The sequence below is a fragment of the Mustela nigripes genome, chromosome 15 (genome assembly GCF_022355385.1).
Source record: "Mustela nigripes isolate SB6536 chromosome 15, MUSNIG.SB6536, whole genome shotgun sequence".
Taxonomy (NCBI): domain Eukaryota; kingdom Metazoa; phylum Chordata; class Mammalia; order Carnivora; family Mustelidae; genus Mustela; species Mustela nigripes.
Window position 1 is genome coordinate 67,529,662 of NC_081571.1, and position 21,666 is coordinate 67,551,327.

General features: G+C 34.9%; 1 protein-coding gene and 1 pseudogene across 1 annotated transcript in view; both read left to right on the forward strand.

The window, feature by feature from the left end:
- The window catches only part of GPC5 (glypican 5), a 1,430,236-nt gene that overhangs the window by 876,814 nt on the left and 531,756 nt on the right, over positions 1–21,666 (forward strand). The gene's annotated exons all lie outside the window — the stretch shown is intronic.
- LOC132003083 (U4 spliceosomal RNA) lies at positions 18,645–18,764 on the forward strand (annotated as a pseudogene).

The following is a 21,666-nucleotide window of genomic DNA, read 5'->3' on the forward strand; positions in this document are numbered from 1 at the left end:
AATAAATGACTGAAAATAAAATACAGTTAAATAAGTGGCAGTTCTCAGGTCTTTATTATAGATTAGCACAGACTGGAGAGCAAGATCCAAATGATGAGACATGAGCATAGAAATAGGACTTTAAAATAATAACAAGGAGGTGATACCTTGTTAAGGTTTGTTGTAGTATGATCGCTAGTCAGCATTATCTGGCAAGAAAGACTATTGCTGGAAAGCATTCTCCATATTACTGTGTGTGTGACTTTTGGTTTTTCTCACTGTTTTTTGCTGTAGAGATTTTATAGGTCTAAACAAGTTATTGTGAACTTCTGTATTTGAGAGTAGACAAACTTTGATCAAGAAGGGGTTTGGAGCCATTTTTGAAATACCTTCTTTAACGAGGCATCCCGAAAAGACTCCATACATCACAAATCAGAAAAACTGTGTAGACTAAGAGCACAGTTACATAGTTCAATTTGCAAAAAGGAAAAAAAATGATTTTACAAAATATGTTGTCATATATCTAGAAGAGGCAAAGGAAGATTCCAAATGAAAATAAATCCGAACTCATGATTCTGAGATTTTTTAAAATCATCTGAAACATTAATTACTGTTGTGTTGCAGTTCTGAGTGAGAGATAGAGTTATTAACGAGAAAAAGATTTGATATTCTTGTTCAAGCGCAGTGCCTCCTACCAGTAAGTAACTTACATATCTAGGATTTAAAAAAAAAAATCATACACAAAAAGGAAAAATATATTATTATATTTCCTTTCTTCCCCCTTCTTCCTAAAACTTTAAGGAAAAAGCTTACATGTCTGGGAGTGAATAAAAATTGTAACCTTGAACTTGTTAATCATATTTTTATAGAAACATCAGGGTGTATGTACATTTTCATCTATTTCTTTAGTTTTGATAGTTTATTGATTTTTAATATAAGTCTACTTCACTTCATATTAATTTGTAATAGTGATAGAACATTTAAGTGTCCATGAAAAATAATATTATGAACATCAATACTTTGGAAAAGTGTTTTCCCTAGAGGATGAAATGTAGGTGCTTGACCAGGAGGCTGTGCTCTCTTTTTCCACTGCTTTCTCCGGCCGCAGCTGATCCAATTGTTCACATAACGATCTCAGTGATCACACTGTGAGATCCATGATTAATACTTAGGGAAATCAAATAAAGCCAACATCTTTACCAAAGGTAATTTAAGGATTTCTCAATTATAAATTGGGTCTTTAAAAATAAACATTTTCAGCGCAACCTAGTTACTATTAATATTAAAAATTGTTATAAATGGTGAGCACCTTCATTCAATGAATTGTTTTATTCTGTTTGGACTACTATAATCACAGGTGGCTTATAAATAACAAACATTTCTCATGGTCCTGAAAGGTGAAAATTCAAGCTCACAGCAGTAGCATATTTGGTGTCTGAGGCAAGACTGCTTCCTAGACCATGGTTTTCTGATGATAACTCTGCGTGATGGGACAAGGGCTCTCTCTCAGACCATTTTTATAAGGGCGATAATCCCATTCAAGAGGGATCTACCCTTATGATCTAAGGACCTCTCCATGGCCCTACCTTGTTATTCACCAGGCATTCGGTTTTAATACTTGAATTTTAGAGGTACACAGACATTCAGTCCAGAACAGGAATTATGTCTTCTCCATTCTTATTAGTACACACACAGGCACAAAACCTATAGAATGCTTTGTGCATAGTAAGGGCTTATTAAATACTTATGTGTAAGTCCTTTGTAAGTTATTACATAACTTATTTGTAATGTAAGGTAGCAAACATACTTGCAAATGAGAAGAATATATCCGTTACCCAAGAAAGATTGTGTGCCTAGCTATCAGAGAAGCTATGCAGAGAAGGCTGCATTACTAGGGTGTCTCCAGTCAGTCTCGGTGGGGAGCATGTGAGGTGTGTGTGCATGGTTGGGGAGGGCGCAAAAGAAGAAAAGTGGGCATGGGGTCTGTTGTGAAGTCAAAACCTGAGGTGATGGATAAACCTGTTCTCCATGCGTTCTCTCCTTCACTTATATTGAATGTGAAGTGGTAGCGCGGCCAGGTTGTACACTTTCCCCTGCTTTGGGGAAAGACGGGGTCACTTGGCACCATCTGTTTTTGACCAAAGCTGTGTGGGCAAAGTTAATGTGTAAATGGTTGGCCAACTTGGCAGACTCAAGGGAGGTGCATTCCCACCTGGAATGGGGTCAGTCCCCATGGATTCAAAGTTATTCTTTTCTCAAAACACCCGAAAAGAAATCTTTAGGATTTAGAAACGGTGGAATTAAGGATAAGGGACCAAAGTAACATCGGCAGTGAGGCACATGCAAATCATTCACTAAGGCATATTTATAATGGAACATTAACAAATGCACATAGTAATCAAGACTTCTAAGTGTTTTGTACTATCATTGGAAAGAAGTTTGTGGTAAAGTATGTTCAAAATCTTAGAAATGACTTGATAGAAACATTAAGTTTGAGCATAGGCCAAAGATTTCCTTTAATATATCAGTTACTGAGAGGACCCACTGGATGTGTAAGACTAGTTCAAAAACAAAAAAAAAAAGGAACAGAAGCTTAGAGATTGGTCAGTCAGAGGAGTAGGGCAATGAATGTGCCAATAGATAAAAAGCTCAGAGCAATAAACTGTAACACCTGGAATCCCTTCTATCCTGGACAGAAGATACTTACATTGCTATCGTGTAAAAGTATCATCATTGCACTCAGCAGTCATTTACTTATTGCTTTTCTGCATGCTAACATCAACACTTAAGAGTTATCAAATGTACTTAAATAAGAAGACAAATGTACATATACCTCGAAGGTCAGATAATTCCTCAAGCAGATTGAACTACTACAACGCCCTCTACTCTGCAAAGAAACCTTGGATCCTTGTGCCTGTTTCCAAATTTGAGGTCATTTTTTCCCCCCATGACATTGGCTATCTTCCCTTCCTCCAGCTTTCACACTTGTCCTTATAAGTCTGATCTTCTCTTGTTACTATTCTCACTGCTGGTTGAAGCTGATTCTAATAGACAAGATTTATACCTTAACAGACAGTGCCATCAAGATTCGTCATTAGTTATTGACTTTTTTAATGCCATCATATATGAGGTTGCATTATGCAGGTGGCAACAAGACCCCCTTTCTTGATCTGGTGGAAGAATGTCTTTCAGCATTCAATGAGTATGTACCAAGTGCCATTTTATATTATCCCATTTTATCCATTGTACCTTGTCAGGTTATTGAATGAATCAATATATTTTTTAAATAATACAAATGAAAACAAAGGAAGGGTCAGGATCTTGACATATGCGTGGCATTTAGTAAGTGGTGGAACCAGGATCTGATTCTGTTCTCTAAGACTAAAGTCTGGCTTTCTTTTATGATACTAACTGTTGGAACAAATGACATTAATTTATTCTGACTCACTTTTCAAATATTTACTTCTACTTCGACTGATTTCGTTATGCAATTTTATTTTTCTATTTATCAAAGGACAGGTGTCAGGATATCAGAGGCTTCAGCTGTCAACATCTAGCTCTATGGCCAGGGAAGAATGACCTCTCTAGTTGTAAACAGTTCTCACTTGCCTTACTTGGCCACAATAATCATTGCAACCTCACTTTTTTTAAAAAATAAGATTTTATTTATTGGGGTGCCTGGGTGGCTCAGTAGGGAAGCATCTGCCTTAGGCTCAGGTCATGATCTCAGGGTCCTGGGATCCATCCTTGCCTTGCATCGGGTCCCCTGCTTAGCGGGAAGCCTGCTTCTCCCTCTCTCACTCTCTCTCACTGTGTCTCTCTCTGTCAAATAAATAAATAAAATAATAATAATAAAGAAAGATTGTAGTCATTTGAGAAAGACAGCATGTGAGTGGCAGAGAGGGGCAGAGGGGTAGGATAAGCTGATTCCATGCTGGGCCTGGAGCTGGGTGTGGGACTCTGTCTTCCAACCCTGGGATCATGACTTGAGCCAAAACGAGGAGTTGGTTGCTTAACCGACTGAGCTATGCAGGCTCCCTGTGATCTCACTTTATGTTCTACCCTCATTCTTTTCATCCTGTCTACCTGTTTTACCTTGGGCTAATCTGGTTCAGTGTTTCCTTCATTTCTGACATTCTGAGAATTAATGTTTATCCTTGTTTGGTGATTTCTAGAAGGAAGAAATATTTTTCTTACAAAGTCCTATTAACAATCATTTGCTGTACCAACCTAGACCCATTTCATGATGGTTTTTGTCTTTGCCTTCTTTAAATCATTGTCATTTGTTCCCAGCTGATAACAAAGAACCGTGGAAGCAGTTTAATTGACAATGTTGTTGCTTCATTCAAAGTTTCTCCTATACCATCTGAAAAGCTCACCTTGCCCCCTCAAAACACTCACCTCTTTCCTGTCCTCTGTGTGTTATACCTGCTTGTGTTATGATTTCATGTATTGGGGAAAATTCACATTTGGTCTAGAAAATTAGCATGTTTTCTTAGATATTTTGAAAGTTAAGGTTCCCCTGATAATTAACGCTCAACCCACCAAAATAAGGGCTATCTTGGTTGTAGGTCAGAGAACAGGATCAGGAAAAGTGTCTAGCTGCTAGAGCAGAGAGAATGATCCGTACAGCTTCCAGTAATAAGAAGGGTGGAGATCTAAGTGCTTAGTCATCTTTAACACTATTATCAACATCACTTTTGTGAACTACAGACATAATGATGCTCTAATTTTAAAAGCCGTAGATGACTCCTTGATTTCTTACAGAACAAAATCAAAACCCTTGACTCTGATACCCAAGAACCCTTTGTTTTGTCCTGAAACCACATTTCTTGACTCATTTCCTACTCTTGCTTCTTTACCAGCAAACCCCTCACTTCCCAAACCGGCAAGTCCTCATTTCTCCATGCCACCAGCAATGAAGTTCCCTAGGTCTGGAGGATGCTTTTGACCTATCTTCATCAGATGAAGTCTTAGCTCAAATCCAAAGCCTGACACAACCTTCTCTGAGGCTTTTCCTAGCGAGCCTAGATTCCTTGCAAGATGCTTTGTGGAGCTGTTGCTACGTTGCCTGGGGGCAGAAGGAGCTTTCTGTTACTCTATGGTACTTAAGGCTCTGTGGTTCATTTGGTCACTAACAAGTTATCCTTACTAAAATGAGAGCCCCTTGAGGATAGGAAAGATGTCTTTTTCTCTTTTTACTCCTGGGACGGTGCACATGCATGTAACTGGTCCTGCTGGATAGGCTTAAGGAGCATGGCATACAAATGCCTAGGGGGTGTAAGATACAGGTATATGGCTTGGTAGGAAGTTCCCCAAAGGGAAACTACAAGTACAAATAAAGAGATCAAGATAGAGCATGGGGGGAATGGGGTTATCAGACAGATTCTTATTCATAAGAGACCAAATAAAAGAAGTAGGGCTTTCATTCCCAAGTAAATGGGGGTATTGAGGAAAAGTGTTAAATCAAGGCCTTTAGCCCAGGAGAATGAGTCTGAACATATTCTGGAACTAGGCTGTAACCTAAGAGTTATTGATTTGAAAAGAACCAGAGCAAATACACAGGAAGATACCAATGATACGGTACTCCTCAAACTCCCCACAGACAGAAAAAAATTTCACTTAGTGTGTCTAGGTCAAGTCAGATTCATTCATACCTCTCCATATCCCAGGAAAGGAAAAGAGGGTTCATGAAGAGACCCGCCATTTTATTTCCGCCTTCAATGAGTCTCTTTGGATTCTGCATCCCCTACCTATTTCTTTCTTTTTTTTTTTTTTTTTAAAGATTTTATTTATTTATTTGACAGAGAGAAATCACAAGTAGATGGAGAGGCAGGCAGAGAGAGAGAGAGGGAAGCAGGCTCCCTGCCGAGCAGAGAGCCCGATGCGGGACTCGATCCCAGGACTCTGAGATCATGACCTGAGCCGAAGGCAGCGGCTTAACCCACTGAGCCACCCAGGCGCCCCTCCCCTACCTATTTCCACTGCTTTGGTCCTAGCCCAGTTTCCTATTCATCATTTTGTGGTGGTGCTTGTTATTTAATCCATATTGAATTCTGTGTTTAGTGGCTTTAGATCAATGACCTGGTATTTTTTTTTTTTCCTTTGATGCTGCTTTTCATTTCCTTCTCCTTGAATTTATGTGCTCTGGTATCAGGCAACTTCTGATTTATGCCTTCCTTGGTTCAACCTGTTAGAATTTTGTGCCCTGACCTATGTCAGGACCTGCAATCCTAAATTTCTGAGAAACTGAGGGTGTGGAACATCCTGGGAAGTCAAGCAAATTATAATTCTTCCTTCAAATATGTATAAAGAATTCCATGGCTTATCTTGGCTTCCTCTAGTCATGTTTCTGATTTCACTCTAAAAACAAAACTCAAGTATTATAGAAGAGGGGTTGCTATTTTTTCAGCTGTATTTGTTAATTCATTTTAACTTGAGGAATCTTTTGAAGTAAAAAATGTTGGGCTTAGAAAAGACAAAACCATAGCTGGTCTATCAACAGCATAAGGCAAGAAGACAAGTAAGGCAGTCACAGTCTTCTGGCTTGGTAAACTGTCATCAAAGGAAGTTGTAAAAAGTGGAGATCACTCAATAAAGGTGCTTTACTTCAACTAGGTGAACTGCATTCTACATAATTGTTCTGGAGTTAGAAGAGGCTTTGATGTTATCAACTTCCTCTTCTATGAAAGAGAACCAGTTATGAGACTAAGTTATGGAAATAAAACCTCCCCCAACTCTACATCTTCTTCCTCACACCGTCTTTGCTTCAAGCCAGCTTTTCCTAATTAGTCAGATGGAAAACTAATGGAGTTGTTGGAAGGCTGATTAAGTAATTTGCATCCCCAGAAAAACATCAATCACTATTTGGAGATGAGAGACTCTACTTAGCAATGCAATGGGTTGGTATACTGAGAGCAAGCATTCAAGTCCTGGCCCTAAGGGAAGTTTCCCAGAATCCTCTGATTCTAATCCCAGTTGTCTCTCCTCATTGGCTAAGGGAGGCTGCCATGGTGGGGGACTATAATTGCCTTAATGTGCTTATTCAAGTCCCTTAACATCCCTTCTTTGTGGGATGTGTTAGGACCAGCTCTGAGCATATCATAGAGGGGATACAATTTCCTGAAGAGGTTGGTTCTTTATTCACTGTTTTTTCTGTTTGTTTATTTTGTTTTTTTAATTTTTTAAGGTTTTATTTATTTAGAGAGAGGGCTCGAAAGTGTAAAGGGGGGGAGAGACAGTCTCCAGCATACTCCCTGCTGAGTGTGGAGAGTGACTAGATGCTGGATCCCACAACCCTGAGATCATGACCTGAGCCAAAATCAAGAGTCAGACATTTATCCAATTGAGCCACCAGGAACTCTTATTCACTACTTCTTTAATTCATCCATCCATCAAACAAGCATTTTCCTATAGATTGTAATCCCATGTGTGTAAATTTTTAAAAAGATATGCACGTAGGTTCATCATGCAAAAATTATCAGAAATATTCAAAACATTCATAACATTGTTTTTCTGGTCTGGCAGTAGTAGCATCAGAAGTTGGGGGAAAGTTATGGGAGTTTTTCACTTAAACCCCCTCTAAAGTATTTGATTTCATGAACAACACATATTCAGACACACCTATGCAGACACACACATGTGTATGTATATATATTTAAAAAGTAATTATATTTCTTAAAAGAACTCAATGTTTTCCCAGAGAAGAATCTAGAGCTAGAGAGAACATGTGTCCTAGGCCACGTTTGTGCAGAACAAAGCAGCTAATACAGGTATGAGGCATGGCTGAGCCTTTAGGGAAGTATAACTTACTGTTAGACATGATGGTCCACACTGACCAACAGGCAAACTCCAAGAGATCCTGAGTGGTCTTAATTCTTCCTCTCTTCCTGCTTCCAAAACAGTAATCTATTGTTTTTATTTTCAAAGTTCATTGATTCTAAATAAAAATAGCATATAGTTTATTTGCTTATAGTTTAAGATCTCTTAAATTATGATACATTTTATTGCTCAGCATTTTAAATTCATCTTAGGCAATTTAAAAAGGTTTGTTTTTAAATTTCTTTTTAAAGATTTTGATTATGTGAGAGAGAGAGAGTGCACAAACAGGAAGGGGCAGAGGGAAAGGGACAAGCAGAGTCCTTGCTGAGTAGGGAGTCTGATGTGGGGCTTGATCTCAGAACCCCAATATCATGATCTGAGCCAAGGTCAGAGCCTACACGACAGCCACCCGGGCAGCCCCAAAATCTAAATTTTTAAAAATATCAGAATAAGATGTTACTTGATGATTTTTTCCTTTTTTTTAACTTGTTGATTTTTTTTTCTTTTTTAACATTTTAATTGCTTGTGTATTCTCTCTGCTCATTCTTGGATGAAGACTGAATAATTTCTTCAGTGATGCAGTCTTTCCCTCTTCCTTTCTTCCTCGATCTTTTAATGCACATGAGAACACCTTAAATTCAGTGAGGCAAAAATCAAAGTAGGAATATATTTAAACAAATTTTTTTTTGTAAGATTTTATTTATCCATTTGACAGAGAGAAATCACAAGTAGACAGAGAGGCAGGCAGAGAGAGAGGAGGAAGCAGGCTCCCTCTGAGCAGAGAGCCCGATGCGGGACTCGATCCCAAGACCCTGAGATCATGACCTGAGCCGAAGGCAGCGGCTTAACCCACTGAACCACCCAGGCGCCCCCAAAGTAGGAATATATTTTAAAACACAGTTATTACAAACTGCCTCTAGCTTATATTTTCTCAGAATAACTGAAGTCTGGGAGTTTCAGCTACTTCCATTCAGTTCCTCTCTTTGTCTTTGGATATTTTACCACATAATGAAGAACTCATTATGAATGATGAATGGTGAAATTTTGAAATTTCATTAAAAAGAAGCCTAAATTGAAAAAGTCTACTCAGTCTTTATATTCACAGTAACATTAATTAGAAAGCAAAATGGCGGTGGTTTGTGGTATCTGGTTGAAATGGAGGCACCATGGCTGGGTTGATGACTGACAGGATTTCAAATGGCCTCCCTTCTGTCGTCCTCCAGTCGTCCAACTATAAATATTTTTGCAGCTTGAAATAAATTCATTCACAAAAATGGCTAATAAAATTTATTTTTTTGTCTCAATACCAGCTGAAATGTACATCTGACTACATTTCATATTGTGTGTCTGTGCAACCAAAACTTGGCTGACCAAAAAACATCTTATTTAAACCATTGTCTTCAGATCTTTACCAGACCATTGTAGTTGATATTACAGATGAGTGCTTTACATGCTAACGAACACACACCCTGTAGAGGATTCTTTATTGTAATTTAAATTCTGTAGCAAAAATAAGAAAAACTGGAGCACTCAGTACAGTTTTGATTAGTAAGCAAAGTAAGAAGTAATTACAGTTTGCAACAAAACAACAGCAACTGGGTATATAAACTATGTAATTAAGGCATATGTGCAAGATCCTCATTTCTTAGCCCTAAAACTCTTTGAAATATCCCTGGCAAGGTCCCCTGCTGACACCACGCGTCTCCTTCTCTCCTCCATCCTGCCACTATCCCACTCTGAACTTTCTCAAGTGCTTTTTGTAATGACTTTGCAGTCCTTCCAGTTTCTCAATAATCCATTTTCAGAAGTTTTGACTGAATATATAATACTAAACTGTACACTTTAGCAGAGGCAGGATGTGTCTCAGAGTTGCTTAAGCCTTTCAAAGATAATCCTTTTTAATGGAATGAGAATAAACAAGCTGGGAATAGGGGTTTGATTACTTCGGCCTTGTTTCTCTGTTCTCTGTGCTTCACCTTTTAAGTGGCTTTTAGCAGTGAGGAGTAAAGATGATTGACGGACAATAAATAGAGTGTTAGGAGTGTGAGCTCTGAAGTCGTAGGGGTCTGAGCCCCATCCCATCTTCATGATTTACTGCTGAAATGGCTCAAGATAATTCCCTTATGTAACTGCCTCTATCCTCAGTTTTCTCGATTTTAAAATGAGAACTATGGGAGTACTTCACAGGAATGTTGTGGGAAGTAACAACACAGTGTAGAGTGAGCAATCGACACATGGCAATCATTGCACTTTAATTTGGAAACATCACAAATTTTATTTTAGAAAATAGAGAAAGTTTCCTTGTCCAAGTAAGTCGCTCTCTACAGTCCTCCTCATAGGTTGAATTTGATCCCTTAGGTAGACTTAGCCCTAATCAAAAGACAAAAGACAAAAGAATAAGACAATGAAGATATCTTATTTTCCTGAAACATTCATTAAATGAAAGTGCTTGCTTGACACCAGATAGACCACTTCAAATTATTATTTCTGTTCAAAGAACAGATGCTATATATCTGCATATATATACACACACATGTATATACCATACAGCTTATATATACACACGTGAATGCCATATATATATATGAATATATGTATTTATTTACTTTATCACCTCTATTTACTTTATCAAAAATACACTCAAAATGAAAGTTAAATGACAAAAATTACAGGAAAAGACAATGAAGATATCTTAGTAGCATTATAGACCACACACACACACACACACACACACGCACACACATATAAATGACATTATTGTCTATAGTGTTTTCTATTTCCGTTATTTCCTCATGTCTTTCTTTCCTAATGATATTCTTCAAAATGTGATGTCCTATTATGCCTGTAAAGTAAGATTGGGGAACAATTTTCTATTTATAAATATTTGCTTCCTAGACTTCAAATGAGAAGGCCATAGGTGTTTGAGGAATCAATGGCATTAAAATGGAAGTTTTCAAGGAGTCATTAAGTGCATTATGTATTATTTATTTGTTGTATTTCATGAAAATGGGAGACCTATTCAGAGCCTCGTGTTTTATGACATTAGCTAGACTTTTGCCACATTTATTTCCCATTTAGTGTGAATTAAATGGTATTATAACTATCCAATTAGCTAGCAATGTGCACTTGAAAGTATTTTTAAGGATATTTGATCTCAGACACACAGGAAAATGTTGATTGGGTATATATGAAAACGGGATTATAATTTGAGTTTGAGAATTGCCAAAGCTACTACAAATGTGCAATTTAAAAATTAATTTTAGTAAGCTCAGGAACTTGTTTTTACTGACCTAGACATTTCCAAAAAGGCGTTAAAGATAGTTAAAGCAAGGTATTCTCATAATTACAGAAATTTTATTTAAAACAAATATACAGGGATGCCTAGGCGGCTTAGTTGGTGAATTGTCTACCTTGGGCTCAGGTCATGATCTCTGGGTCCTGGGATGGAGCCCATGTTGAATCAGGCTCCTGCTGCATGAGGAGTCTGCTTCTCTCTCTTTTTCCTTCTGCCCTTCCCCACTGCTCATCATCTCTCTCTCTCTCAAATAAATAAAATCTTAAACAAACATATAATTTATTTTTTTGATAATTTACTTATTAATTCTTAAAATTACAGAGAGTACAAGCAGGAGATGCAGCAGAGGGAGAGGGAGAAACAGACTCTCTACTGAGCAGGGAGCCCCATGTGGTGCTTAATCCCAGGACCCCAGGACCCCAGGAGCATGACCTGTGCCAAAGGCAGATGCTTAACTGACTGAGCCACCCAGGCATCCCTCAAACATATAATTTCTAATTGCTGATTAAGTAGCTTATTTTTTTAGCTTAATAGGTCTGTATTTACAATGAATTAAATGTATTTATGATGCCAAATGTGCACAGACATAGATCTACAAAAATGTTTTTAAATTTGTGTGAGACCCTAAGTACGTAGAACATTTTTCCCTGTGAAAAAAATATATGAGGATGAGTACATTTGTCAGGTTTTTACTTTTGGTGGCACATATTCACTTTATCATCTCTGCTTAACTTTACTAAAAATACACTCAAAAGTTAAATGACAAAAATTACAGGAAAATTAGCACTACTTTAGTATTAATGTTTAAGATGAGGTGAAATTTTGGCTTATTGATTCATGCATTATCAGAAAATATTTACATATTACACATTTCCATAATAAAATTATATGCAAGTGATAACTATGTTGTTTACTTTCAGAGAAACAATAAGGGTATATAATGATGAAAATAGGTGGAATTTGGAAAATGAGACTTCCATCACTGACCATGCTCCAAATCCAAGCCAAAACTGAATGTGAAACAAGTAGATATAATAACTTTTAGTCTATTCACCCGGTTTCTGAAATATGACCGCATCTAAATTCTTAACTATTTGAGAGTAGTTATAAAACTAAAGTGTTTTATCAAATATAAAAATAATCTTAGGTTTTCAGAGTTTAAAAACATTTTATATTAAAACATGAATATTTTAAGCAGTGTAATTTTAATAGTTCTTTACTTTCTGAAAGGGTGGGATTTGAAACTATTAAGGGGTAGAATATAAAATTGGTCACATGCTGTACTGATGATAAAAAATAGTTTGGATTTTATGAAAGTCTAAATGTTTGACTTCTACTCCCACCAGATATAAACACTCAGTTTGATTTTAATGAGCAAAAATAATAAACAATTTTACTCCTTATGCTTCCTTGTATAGCATATATGCCATCATATAGGCTACTGGGTTGTAAAACATGCAAATATTGTGTAATGGACATCATTCTGTCAAGAAGCACTAAAACAACAAGCATTTTTTTGTTCATGCTTTGTAGAATTGCATTGATTTGCTCTGGTACTTCATAGTTTCTAAAAGTTTGCATTTTTTTTTTAAGATGTTATTTATTTATTTGACAGACAGAGATCACAAGTAGGCAGAAAGGCAGGCAGAGAGAGAGGAGAAGCAGGTTCCCCACTGAGCAGAGAGCCCAATGCGGGGCTTGATCCCAGGACCCTGAGACCATGACTTGAGCCGAAGGAGAGGCTTTAACCTACTGAGCCACCTAGGTGCCCCTAAATGTTTTTATTTTAAGAAAAGACGTATTTTGAGAAATCTTTGACAAAATAATGGAAATGATAATTTACTTATATTCTAGTTTCGGGAGAGTTTGGATAAAAGTAAAAATGTCCATATTCTCAAGCAAAGAAGAGATTAGATGGTGAAATACTTAGTTAAAAAAACAACAAATTACATGGACCATTACTGTGCTCTGATTTCTTTCCTAGTAAAAAGTTCCAAGGGCTTTCCTTAGACATTTCACAATGGATTTTTATCATAGCAAACATTTAAGGAGGAAATAAATTTGAGTTTCAGTTCCATTTATATGGGACCTAAATTCTAAAGACATATTGCTGAATTCTATACTGGGATCAGCCTCTAAAGTTTTGATTAGAGATTTCTATAAGACATAGTTGCTCTGTCCTTTTTTTTAAATGAAGATTGGAGAAGAAACATGGATTAAGTTATAAGATTAGAAGAAACTTTGTATTGATCAATGTAAAAATAATTCTGTAAATATTATAGAAACTTGTTTAACAACAGAGAAACATCTTTTCAGATTTTCTTCAGAAATATCTTTTCTTCCTTCAGAGATTTATTTTAGAGAGAGTGTGAGGAGGAGACCAGAGAGAGGGAGCAAGAAACTCGAGCAGACTCCATGCTGACCATGGAACCCAGCTCCACACCACTACCTGGAGATCAGACCTGAGCCAAAACCAAGAGTCACATGTTCAACTGACTATACCACCCAGGCGCCTGACCTCAAAAATACCTTGATCCCATAATTAAGAATTGAGGTGCTGATTTAATACAACTTTGTGTGAAAGTAAACTGAATGGGACACTTGGGTGGCTCAGTCCCATAAGCCTCTGACTCTTTATTTTGGCTCCAGTCATAATCCCAGGGTTGGGAGATGGAGCACTACATCACGTCCCAAGCTGGGCATAGAACCTACTCAAGATTCTCTCTCCCTCCGCCTCACTCATGCACTGTCTAAATGAATGAATGAATAACATTACATGTTTAAAAAAAAAAAAAGTGAATGATTACAAACATGAAATTTTTGTCAAAGTAAATCCCCTATTAAAGTTATTTGTTGTTTTTTAAATACTAAAGAAGTCTTAATGTGTGTAATCAATAAAAGATGATTAAAACTTAGAGCATAGTATTTACTGAGGGAGAAAACTACCAACAAAACTGAAAAAGATCCTACAAGTTATGATGTTTGTAAAGGGGAGGCAGATTGGGGTAGCTTGTTTCTGAGTCAGAAATCATTGTTATGTGGGGTATATCATGTTTGAAATTGTAGGACGATAGCAAGACAGTTTATATTCTTAACCTTGATCATGAGTCTGATATCTTGAGTTCTGCATCCCTAACGTCTCTCACCAGTTGTCCTATTTTCTGGAAACTCTCATGTCTTCTGATTGTTTGACTTCTTTATCAGGCCACAACCTTTGACCTTGAACTTTCTCACTCAACTCATTATATAGTAATATATATATATATATATATAGATAGATCTATATATATATCTATCTGCAACTGTCTTCTTTGGGACCTGGTGTCCATTGCACTGAGCTCTAACTTTTTAATTTTCATTCCTTAACTAGATATTTTTATCCATTTCTAGTCAATTATCAATTCTTATCCATTGTTCATTAAGGAGTCATTTCTCCTCTGGAATATTATGAGAGTCTCCTAATTAGTTCTTGTGCCCCTATTCTTGGTTGCTATTGTTCACAGTGATGCCACATTATACTTTAAAAATATGAGTGTTTTCATGTCACTCTCCTGCTGAAAACCCTTCCATTATTTCTCATTGCTTTTAAGTTAATATTCTAAGTCTTAAAAAACCAAAAACATTCTATCACTTTCTTTCTTCTTCTTCTTTTTTTCTCTCACCACTTTCTTTACTCCAGCCTTGAGCATTCAAACTTTATCTTCAGGGGATTTATTTAAAGTATATAAATATATAAATACATAACTATAAATATATAAATTATATAAATATATAATAAATATACAAATATATATAAAATTTATGCACAACATATAATTATATATAAAATATATAATGAATCTATATGCATTGTAGAAATACATATTTATATAATAAATGCATACTTGTATTGTATAAATATATATTTATATAATACATGTATATTTATTATAAAATATTAAAATATTTAATTTTAAATTTATTTAAATCAGAATTTTATCATATTGCTTTATATACATTTCCATGTACTTCACTTTCATATATTACAACATTATTTAATAGATCATTTTGTCTATCTAGAACTCAATATTTTTATATTTAATTTTTAATGAAAAAAATTTAAATAGATAATACATGAAAGAGTAACCTGGTGAGATGGGAAGTTCACAACAACCATTGGTTTTCTGTTTTATTTATCAAGGGACCAACATTTGTCTTACTTCTTCCTAATGAGGTAGGTCTGGAGGTGTCCTTTTAGGCTATTGAAGTACCGGGTGTTACAACACCACTTAGACACTTACTGCAAAGTGATACTTCACCAGCATGTAGATCAATATGTCTGTGCCTACATCCCAGGAGCCAGGGAGAGCAGGAAATTGCTAATTACTGACAGAGTTTGGAAGACAAAGTGAAGTTCAAATTGCCCTATATTATAAGATAGAGTACTTTCATAGGGCTTTCAGTTTGATTTTGTGGTTCTGTTGATATTCTTGTCCTTAAACTACCTCTTTTATTTTTCTTTCCTCTGAAATGATGGTATATTACTGTCTGATTTTTCTTTTACTGTATTTCATTTCATGAGTTCCCAATTCGACTTTCAACAAACTAGGCTATTTTGATATGTCAGACATGTATTGAAACACAGTAATAGCGTTGTCTTGATTTATATTGATGCTTTCTGTTTTTAAAATGAACCCATCTTAGCGTAATTTTTATGAAATTAACATTTCAGTAGCTTCCTCCTAACACTGACCACATTTCAATCAAACATTGGTAGCAATTGTAAAATCAGTTTTAAAATTTAAACTCACCAATAAAACATTCATCACTAAATTATCTAAATGAAATGCACCAGAGTTTTGTATTCTGCCAAAACCTGTTTGATATAAAATCAATGTTTGATTCATTTCCACATAAGTTTATTGAACATGTGTTATTATCCATGTGCTTTTGCTAATCTATTATCCAGTCTTAGCTGAGTATCCCCTAATTTCCAAAAGTTTGTTTTACCCCACTTCACTTTTATGAAAGATCTGCTATAGTATGATAACTGTTTTTTGTTGTTTTTTTAATGTTAAAATTCTCCTAGGATTTCTGGTTAGTGAAACAGATACTATTGCTGGTCTTTCCCAAAAGCAAAGTGGCATTATGTAAACTTCCTGAGAAAGTGTGGGATGCATCTCACTTTCAACCATTTTGGTGTAGGACATTTGCATAACACTGTACTTATGCATGGTGGGAGAAACCTGTACTAGGAAAGTAATGGAAACTAACAATGACAAGCCGAATCTCATGGTGAAAAGGCAAGAAACTGCATTCTAAAAGATGAGGATGTGTAAGTGTGTAGTGTCCTGAAATGACCAAATACGTATGATATTTATATGACAAAGAATGAAAGTCATTTTTAAAAGATAAGTCTACTTCTCTAGGAAAAAGGACTCCATACAGTGGTAATACCATTGACCCATAATTCTTTAGATGTGACTTAAATTTTAAAAAATGTCACCTAAACCATATTCCTGGAGCCTATTTGTGTTAACGATATATTAATGTAAGAATGCTATTACAGTATGGGTACAGGAATTCAGTATGGGTTTTGAAAATATTCTCGAGATTATTGTCCTTTGGTCCATTTTTTTAAAAATGTAATGACCTCTTTGCTCCTTTTTTTTGAGACATAATTGATATAACATTACATTAATTTCAGATGTATAATAATCTTGATAAATACATATACTGCAAAATGATCACAAAATATTTAGTACACATTCATTACCACACAGATTTTCAAATTTTCATTTCTTGTGATAAAAATTCTTAAAATCTACTCTTAGCAACTTTTAAATACATAATACAGTATTGTTAACTAGGTCACCATGCATGTTATATCTCCATGACTTATTTTATAACCCAAAGTTTGTAGTTTAGACCCACTTCATCTATTTTGTGCAGTTTTCAGTTTTCAGATTTTCAGATTTTTTTGGTACTGAGTTGTATGAGTTCTTTACATACTTCAGATATTAACCCTTTATTAGATAGGTGGTTCTCAAATATTTTCTCCCATTCTGTAGATTTTCTTTTTATTCTGTTGATGGTTTCTTTTGCTGTGCAGAGGCATTTTAGTTTGATATAGTTTCATTGGTTTATTTTTGCTTTTGGAATCACAGAAAAATCCTCACCCTGACCATGATCAAGGAGGTTATCCCCAAAGTTTAATTCCAGGATTTATATGCCTGCAGGTCTTTGGTTCAAGTCTTTAATCTATTGTGAATTGATGTTTATGTATGGTATAAAATAGTGGTACAGTTTCATTCTTTTGCACATGGCTATCCAGTTTTCCCAGCATCATTTATTAAAGATGCTGCCTTTCCCCCATTATATATTCTTATCTGCTTTGCCATAAATTAATTGTCCATGTATTCATGGGTTTTTATGTGGGCTATGTAGTTCCATTGATCTGTGTCTGCTTTTATACTAACACCATACTTTTCGAATTTTATTTATTTATTTATTTATGAAGGTCCATACCTAGCATGGGGCTTGAACTAATGACCCTGATATCAACACCTGAGCTGAGATGGAGAGTCAGAGGCTTAACCAACTGAGCCACCCATGCCCCAGCAGCATACTTTTTGATTACTATATTTTATAATATAGTTTGAAGTTAGAAGGCATGATGTCTCCAGCTATGTTCTCCTTCTTATTACTTTAGATATTTGGGGTCTTTTGTGATTCCAACAAATTTTAGGATTGTTTGTTCTTTTTCCATTAAAAATGCAATTGGAATTTTGATAAGAGTTGCATGGAATCTATAGATTGTTTTTGGTAATATAGATATTTAAACAATATTCTTTCAATCCATTTATTCCTAGGCACTTTATTTTTTTTGATGCAATCTGAAGTGGGATTTTCTTAATTTCTTTACTTGATAATTCTTATAAAATCTAGCAAAATAAGACCTAGGTCTATCCAGATGATGAAGAAGAGACAAAAACTAACAGTGGTATTAAGGAAAAGTAGATTTTAATAATAGCATGAGAAAAGTAACAACTATATAGCAAGATTTTTAAAAAGTAGGTGAAATGGATACATCTTTTAAAGTACATAATTTACCAGAACGGATTTGTACTTATTCTCTTAAAGAATATCTATTAAACATTAGAATAAACATATTAAATGTTGAAACATTAGAAGAAATCCCTTTAATAGCAGGGATAAGGTAATTAAGATCACTATCACCATTTGTATTCAATATTATTTTAGAGGTTCTAGCCCAAGCAAAAAGGAAAAAAAAGATAATTAGAGGATAAAGACTGTAAATTTGGAATAAAAGCAATTTTCCCCTACAATGTGATCATATATGTAGGCATACAAAATAACTCACCTGCAAATTATTTGCTATAATGCAAGAAATTGATAGGTGGCAGATAAATGTTGATATATAAATAATAATTAATATCGGAAAATCCATATTTTCTATGAAAGGCAGCAAGCTGGAAAGATTCAATAGAAAACATCATTTAAAATTGTATAGGATAACATCACGTGTTTAAGAATAAATTTATAATGCAGCTTTGCGCAGTGGCAGTATCGTAGCCAATGAGGTTTATCCGAGGCGCGATTATTGCTAATTGAAGAATAAATTTATAATGTAAAAATACAGAGAAAATTATAAAAATTAAAGAACTAAATTAACTGAGATCTGTCCTGTTCATGGACATGAAAGCAATGGTGTGAAATCTTAAATCTCCTTAAATCAGTGTTATTCCAATCAAAAGCCCCCCAAATTATTTATGAAACTCCATAATGCAATGTTGAAATTTATGTTGATGGGTAAACAAAGAATACAGAGAAATCAGAAGTGCAGCAAGAAAATACTTGCTAAATAAGAGTTACTATAAACCATAGTTACTAAGACAGTATGGCAAAGATGCTGAGGCAGTCCATTTGATGAGAAATCAGTTCATTGTTGTGTAGGACTTTATTATATGACAACATTGGCCTGCCATTTCAGTGGGATATGGAAAGGTTATATCATAAACAAACCTGAAAAATAATTATACATATGGAGAAAATGTATTCCTACCTCATAAAAGATATTGAAACTTAATCCAGTTAGTCATCATATGTCAAAAATATAATTTTAAAATGCTTGATTAAAAATATAGGCAAACCTTTATATTGAGGTAGTAAAATATTTAATTCATATTTTTAGTTTCCTAATTGAGTACAACAGAAAATATTACATTTAGTCATATTAAAAGAAGATCATGGATACTTAAAAAGAACTTTAAGGTAAGAAAAGGAATAGATTACAAATGGGGATAAGATAATTGTATATAACTGCAATGTATTAGTATCAAGAATGCATAAGGAATTCCTAAAAATGAACATGAAAATTTCAAAATTTAATAGAAATTTGGAAAAAGACATAACTAGACATCTCATAGAAATGAAAGCCCAGATGATCAGTAAACGTGATACTCAACATTACTGGTCATTAATATACTAATCAAGATAGCATTATGATGCCATTTTCTATGTATTGTCAGGAATAGAAAGTCTGGAAAACAGTTCTAAAGAAGATACAGGTATAGTATCTTAATGTATTTCTAATGGGAGCACACATTTGTGTAACAACTTTGAAAAACAGAATTATAGTATTATCTTTTAAAAATTCAAAAACTTGGGGCACCTGGATGGCTCAGTCAGTTAAGCGACTGACTCTTGGTTTAGCCTTAAGTCGTAATCTCATGGGTCATGTTTTTGAGCCCTGTGAAGGTGTTCCCACTCAGCATGGAGTCTGCTTGAAGATTCTCTCCCTTTGCTCCCTGCCCCCCGCTCACACACACTATCTCACTCTCTCAAATAAATAAATCTTTAAAATAAAATAAAACAGAAATTCAAGAAATTGTTTATGTACTCTAAAACCCTTTGGAGTGTCTCCAAGAGCAATGTTTGTACACGTATATTCAGATTCGGACAATAACATTCATAGTAGAGCTGCTCATAATAACAAAAGTCTAGAATCAGTGAATGTGTCTATCAGTAAGAGTGAATGAAGTAACTTCTAAATACTTCTATGATGAATATTACAGTCTAAACAAATGAAGTAAAATGATACATAGCAGTATGGATTTTTCTTGACAATATGATATTAAATTAAAAAATTGCATGCAGTAAAAAGTCTTTCTAATAAAATTAGAAATATCACAAATACAAGGAAATACAGTTTAAGACCTATACGGAGTACATATGCATATAAAGCTGAATAAAAAGGGAGGGACAAGCAGGGGAATGGAAAGATTCTGATTGTCTCTGATTAGAAGGCAGAGGAATGAGATTGAGGAGGAACCACTGGTTTGTTGTAAATTCTGTTCTGAGTTGTAGAGTTGTATACATTTTTATTAATCCCTTCGCACTCAGTGGAAGTAAAGTTCAAGTAATCTCAAAATGTATTAACAAGCTTATAGCATGCACAACTGAGAGTGTTCAGCTGTTTTGAAAAGAAATGCTCAACTCTTACTTGGAAGAGTAATATTTTTAGAACCCATTGTATGCTTAATGTTAAAAAAAGTTCATAAACATATTTGTCTCTGTTTCCCATGCATTTTGTTAGTAATCTTTTACCATGTTTTAACATTTTTATGTTTGACCTTGTCAAAACACAATTCTCAATGTGATGATTAGAAAGTTACACATGCTCTGAACTTGTAGCCTGTAAAGCTTTTGTTGTATACTCTGACAAGTAATTCTGGTCACAAATTTGATAGGATTTCCACTAAGGAATCAAGCTATTTTATAGTAAATTCTGGGTTCTCTGACTTGCTGTTCTCTATTGATACAACCATGATAATATAGCTAAGTGTATATAACCTCTTTTTAAAAAATAGCTTAAAGCAATTTATCATGAAATTTATTTTGCCGCTTTTATCAATTTTATCCTTTTCCCTTTTATCAGTCAATTGCCAGTCAAATAGAGATGTGATTTAGATAATAAATTTGGCTAAGCAAGAGCGATATGGGACAAGAACTCATTTTGTACAATTTGAGACTAACATTATCCATAATTTATTTTTAATTCATCAATTCTTACAGAGAACTGGTGATGTACTAGACATTATTTTCAGCAGTAATACTGTTATATTTTTAGTGGGTAATACAATAAAGAAACCAATATAAAACTTAGAAGCTATTAAGATTTAAAAGAGTGTATGATAACGATTGAATGGATTGCCATTATATTCTCTGTAGCCAGAGAATCATATTTGAGGAGATGGCATTTAAGTTGAGATCTGAGTCAGTAGGAGTTACTCATATGGAAATCAAGGGAAGAGAATTCCAGGCATAAATAATTCTTGAGCAAACTGCTGGACTGAAAATAACCTTGGGAGGCTGGAGAAGATTGTGTAGAGAAGAGAAAGTGATATTCAGTTGGCAAGGAAAAAGGTAGTGGAATTGACTGATAATGAAGCTGGTATTACATGCCTATATTTGAGTTACCTCTTTGAGAAGTAGTTAAGAGATTGAAGTAAATGTTTTGAGAACTCTAGCTCAAATAATCTGTAGTTCTCTATAATTTAATGTTAAAA